The sequence below is a fragment of the Triturus cristatus genome, chromosome 7, assembly GCF_964204655.1.
Source record: "Triturus cristatus chromosome 7, aTriCri1.1, whole genome shotgun sequence".
Taxonomy (NCBI): Eukaryota; Metazoa; Chordata; class Amphibia; order Caudata; family Salamandridae; genus Triturus; species Triturus cristatus.
In genome coordinates, this window is record NC_140590.1 from 230,299,919 (window position 1) to 230,306,282 (window position 6,364).

Genomic DNA, 6,364 nt, shown 5'->3' on the forward strand with positions numbered 1-6,364 from the left:
ATAAGAGTAATTCCATTGATATGGAGGAAGGTGTTTTGCCTATGCGTAAAGACACTAGAGTTTAGAGACACTTTAGATATAAGGAAGCTGGGAGTGTTTGCTGCTAAATCCAAGTTTGGTAACAAAGAAGGGGCATTTCCATATTGCATGACATTATGATATTGTTCCATATTTTCAGTAGAAGGTCCTTGTATGTTCAAAGTATTTTCCAGGAGATTGAGAAGAAGTAGTGTTAGTTAATTTTAATTTTCTCATTTTACCCATGTAGAAAACTCTGAAAAATACTGGTAAAAATGTAGGAATTTGAGGAACCACTGACTGCTAAAGACAAAATATATCTCAGCTGGAACTAAAGTAACCTGAAAGTAATGCTTAGAAACCTTTTGGTATTAAAAGCTCCGACTGAGCCTGCATCCTCCAATGAATAAAGGGGGTTGTCAGTAAGCAAAAATGAAAGGGTATAATCCCTCACATATAAGATGACTGAAATGATAACAGAAAAAAGAGCATTTGGTATCAGAAATTCTCTAAACTTGCTGCCACAACAAGTAAATGAGAAAAGAATGATGCATATGAAACATATCTTTAATTTTGAGATATTTTACTCTCATACACTCAAATAAAATGTGGTGTTGCCAGCAAAAAAACAAAGATAAATTGTGCCATTGGTAGTCAAAAAACAAAGCATTCTAACAAATATGTGAGGTGTGACTCCTTTCAAAAGACACTCCAGGAGCTGACTATTAAATTGCATTTCTTTCTTTACAAATTTGTTTTTCAGTATAAACTCATTGCAACTTGTGTTTCATTTAAAGCTAGAAATGCAGCTTTCACTGCTGGAGATTTATGGCCTGCCCTTTAGTCCATAGCTTGTTAAGTTTCAAATCTTTTCTCTCTGGCTGTATTTGCCTTTTAATTAGGCAACACAATAATCTAAGCACAGTTGGAGCTATTAATGTCGATGTCTAAAGCAATCAAAGTAGGTGAAAGACAGAAATGCTTCAAAGAACAAAGTCAGCAATATATTCAGCAAACTCTCAATGCCTTATAAATAACATGAAATGTTGGCCACGACCTGGGGAGACAGCTTGTTGCTTCATGCAAAAGGCCTTTCACATACCAGTACAATACAATACAAATCATTTGTTAAATGCACAGCTACCTCCAAGAAGGCATCCCGGTGCTAGCGGAGAGATCAACCACAGGAACCCTAATAGCAATGATACTAAATGACATTTATGCAGGAGTCAAAAAGTACAGTTTTAAACTCTTTCTAAATACAGCTTTAGACAGACTATTTCTTAAGTGAAGCAGAAGCGCATACCACAGCTTAGTTGCCGGAAAACTGAATGATCTACCTCATCTTCTGGTCTTGTGGATGTGGGGGAGTTGGAAAAGTTTACATTTATTAGACCTAAGAGATCTCTCCTGAATGTACGACTCCTGTGATTGTAGGCCTTAAAGGCAAGGATGAGAACCTGCTCTAGACTATTTTATTTACTGGATGCCAGTGAAGATGATTAGGTGTCCTGACACCTCTACCCAGGGGAATCTTGAGAATTAGCTGGACAGCAGTGTTCTGAATGATTTGGAGAAACTGAATCAGAAAGGCCGGGAGCCCCAGATAGTGTAATCCAACTTGGAGGTGATCAAGGGGTGGACAGTTGTTTTGTGAAACCATACAGAGATAAGGTGTAGCATTCTTCTCCGGGATTTAAGAGTGAAGGAACAGGTAGCAGATAAGGCTTTGATTTGTGGCTCAAAAGTAATGTCAGAGTCAAATTTTATCCTGAGGTTTCTTACCACAGGTGACGGATGTAGTGGGGTGGGGCGGGGCAGTGGAGAACCCATTTTAAATGACAACCAAAGACCAGATTTGAGGGTGGACTTGACTCTGACCTCCCCACTCGACAAGTTTTGCCAGTGGCTCCAGGTATATATTAAAAAGAGTGTGACTGAGTCCTGCAGCAGAGGTGAAAGGAGGAAGAAAAACAGACTGGAAGCCTCACTGATGAAGGATGTGTGCCATAACAGGTTTAGGTCTCTGATGCCCATCTTTTCAAGTCTCTCCAACAAAATAGTGTGAGAGACTATATCAAATGCACAGGAGAAGTCCAAAAGCACTCCCATAACTGGGGTGCTTTGATCCAAATGTTCTTTAATGTATTCTGAGACTTCAAGTAGAGCGGTCTCAGTGCTGTAGCCAGCACGGAATCCTAACTGGGAGTCATAGGAGCATATGATTCAACTCCAGAAAGTGTAATTTCTGCCTGTTTTCAATTTTCTTCAATAGTTTTGCAACCATAGGAAGGAGTGAGATTGGTTTAAATTTTCTTAGATACTTAGGGCCGGCAGATGCATCCATAAGCAAGGGGAGTAGCAGATCTTGTTTCCAGATAGAAGGTACCAGCGCCTGGTCAAGGTATCATTTATTAGTCTGGTCAGGATAAGATTCACCATTAGGGAAGCCAGTTTGAGGACGGCCAGGTGGCAGGGATCAAGAAGAGAGCCAGACTTACAACTTGCAAGTTCTGCTGCTGATTCCTCTAAGGTAATGGGTGCAAATCTGGTGGCCCGGAATGGAATTAGGAGGAAGCTCATGGAATAGAGGGACACTGCCCCTGGGCTTGGTCATAGATGGCATGGATTTTTCTAAAGAAGAAGTCAGAGAGGCCATCGCATAGCTCCATAGAAGGGGATAGGGTATTTCTTGTTGCCATAGGAGAGAAAAAAAGCACTGACAATTTAGAATAACTTTCACTGTTTGTTTCTGGCCTCAGAGATGGAATAGCCATATGGTATCTCTTGAAAGCGGCCTAGTAAATTGCTTTTGCGCCTTTATAATATTTAGACATCCACTGCCTGTCTAACCTTTTATATGTTGATAAGTCTGACTTAAGGGTTTCGGAGAACCAAGGTACAGAGGTTTTAAGTCTCTTGGAGGTGTGGGATTTCAGAGGTGCAATGGCGTCAATAGCCTTCGTCAGCCAGTCGCTGAAACCCAATGCATCCTATTCTAACTCCCCTGTCCCAAGACAGGGAATGTACTGAAATGAATTCATTAATTGGGAGTCTAACATTTTGTACCAAGGTCTGAACACCTTCTTAGGTAGACTAAACTAGGTACAAGTTGTCTAGGAAATAACAATAAAAAGGATCAGAGCACGGTCAGTGCAAGTAAGTTTCAGGACTTGCTTTACCATGACTGTCAAGGGTTTAGCTAGGATAAGATCCAGAACTTGTCTTGCTTTATGAGTGGGCACCTTAATTAGTTGTTCTAGATTAAAACCTTCTATAGAACACAGAAACTGCTGTGTGGGCTGATTGTTAAGGTTGTCCACATGAAGGTTAAAATCGCCTACTACCAAATAGTTCACATGAAGAGGTGATAGTTGACCTAAAGTGTCAATCAGAAGCTATAGGGAGGCAGCCGAGGCATCAGGGAATTACCTACACATTATCAGGCGATAGATAAGAGTGCCCCATAATGTGTAGGTAGGGGCAAAAATGTCTTCTACAGATATTTTTGAATTTTACTTGAAACAGACACACTGGTGAAAATATATTTTGGACAAATTGAGTAAGACTTCTTTTTTCTGCATGCATGCATTTAAATAATGCTTCTAAGTTCATACTAGTGGATTTACATACATTAGGACAAAGGAATCAGTTTACATCTTGATTCAGGGATAAGATTAAGATTGAACTTTTCGTCACTGAGGGTTTGTTTAGTTGTACACACCTTGTTTAGGTGATGAGTTCCAAGATAATAACTGCTCAGTATAGATGCTATGCTTTGGTATGTTTTATTTAACTTGAATTTGGTAATAATATTACATAGACTTATTTCAAATAGTTAATTCTCCAGAAGAAACTCTACTAGACTTGATTGCGAAATATCTGTTTGATAATCATTGAATTTTAATTTAGCTTCAGTGTCTTTGAAGCAATGACCATAGTCATTGATTTTTCGGACCTTAAATTATAGTAATAATAGGTTAGCAAAAATTATTTTTAGACAATTGGAAAAAAAGACAGGGCAATGTAAAAACATTTGCTGGATCATTATAGGTTAAATTGACTCTGCCAACAACCATCAACAAGATTACTGACTGCAATTTTACCAGTAAGACTTTGCCAACAAATTAATTAACACATAGGTGATGGATCTATCTCTTGAAATTCAGTGACTCCTTCTTCCTCCTTTTAATTTTAGTCCACTTTGTAGCATAAATGGTCTTCTTTCTTTTCTCACAAACATTATATAATTGAATTTCACTTTTTCACAAATTTTTCGGGTGTATTCTCTATTTTTTCGACAAGGTTTATTTAATAAACAATAAGCTGTAATAATAAATATTTCTCTTGCAGAAGGGTCTGTATTCTTCATAGGAACTGCTATGTCCTGAAGATGATCTTATGGATGAATCAAGCAAAAGACTGAAACGTCGACATGCCAACCCATTTTTCCACTCTACTATTGTACCTTCATGTTTATGAAAACTATTTCCAATGTACAGGCTGTTTACATTAAAATGGAATTTGTAATGGGTTGTATTACATCGGTGATGATGATTAACTAGTGTACAATCTTTAGTCTCTATCACCTATGTACTTATAAGATATTTTTGTACACTTTGATCTACTAAAACATATAAACTTATATAAAAAAGAAATACACCCTACCTTGTTTCTTTTGCTCAAAAGATTAATTTATTATTGAGTCACCTTATTATTTTTTAGTCTAAATTTGTTTACCGGAATGCTAATTTTATGGCATTCATAAATATTGCCTTAAGATATGCAATTGAATTTTAAATAATACTTGATACACTACAATAGCTAATGACACCGGTCCGGACAAGTGAGTCCAGTTCTGTGGAGCCACACACGTGAAGAGGCTATCTACGCAACGCATAGTCAGCTATCTTAACAACTAAATCTCTGTACAATCTGTATACACTGCACCAATTTCAGCGCAAATTTGGAGGTCCTTGTAAAGATCTACGACAAGCTACTCAATAGCACTCCATAGGGCAGATATCTAAGATTAACCATAATGGCAGAAAAATAATCCAAGCCGCACTGTAAATGATCGAAGGCTGTACCTCCGTCTCCAGATTCACCTATTAAGGGCAAGTCAGATATCAACAGCACAATGGACATGATACTGAAAAGGTTGACAAAAGTATATGATCTTGCGAAGTCTACCAAACAAAACATACATGCCGATATTAAAATAATCAATATAAAAATGTCAGAGGCGTGGTGGAAGACTCAACCAATTGTTCCATCAAAGACTTAAAAGCCCTCTACATCATCACAAAACACATGAAGAAACATATCTACGATCTCGAAGATTGTAACAGACAAGGAAACATAAAGATTGTTGGTATTCTTGAAGGTTCTGAAGAAAATGCTAACTCTTGGATATCTTTTTTGAAAAACTAGATCCCGCAGATTACCGGACTAGAAACTAGATATTGAACCAAAAAGGGCCCACAGAGTTCCAACCTTCAGACCTCCCTCCAAGAAGTCCACAAGGCCAATAGTCTGCAAACCACTGAGGTAGCAAAACACCAAAGCTAACCTCACGTATTGCTGCAAAAAACACCATGTTCTGTGGGTTGGCCATAAAATAAACTTCACCAAGAATACCCAAACCAACGGTCAAAGCAAGGAAGGGCTTCCAGTCACTCCGAGACAGACAATGTGAAATGAATATTCAATTCTCTTTTGCAGGCCCGCCAAATTTAGAGTATTGGAGAAAGGAAAATACCATATTTTCGGCGAACCTCCTGACCTGTCGAGACTCTTAGGAGACCTTACCCACCAAGAAATGAAACATTTCAACTCTTCCTCTTATAAACAGAAATAATAATGCTTTCCTCTAGAGGAACATGTTCTCCACAGGTTCTCGTGTATATTCACATTATTTGTCACCCAAAGCGAAATTGCTAAAACAGTCTTGAACGCTGCATGTTATGTTTACTTTTTTAGCCCTGATGATGCAGGTACTCTCTGCATACCACACTTGCTCTCAAATAATGCCCTACCGCTGTGTGGTGAACAATGCTATGTTACCCAAATTAAGTTTGTTTTTCATACTATATCCGGCTTAACTCATGAATGTGTGCCCTTCATAGAGTTAACCCATGTTAATAGAGATGTAAGTTCTTAGGCTTAACTGAATCGCCCTCGACGCTAACATAAGTTATGTCAGAAAAGTTTGACACATCCTCCGCCTGCAAGGATCATACTAATTTTCAGTAAACAACCCACCATTAAATAAGTAATCATTTCACTTATACTACTTATACTACGTGGTTAAGGCCCTATATTTTGTGGTTAAGGCCCTCATATG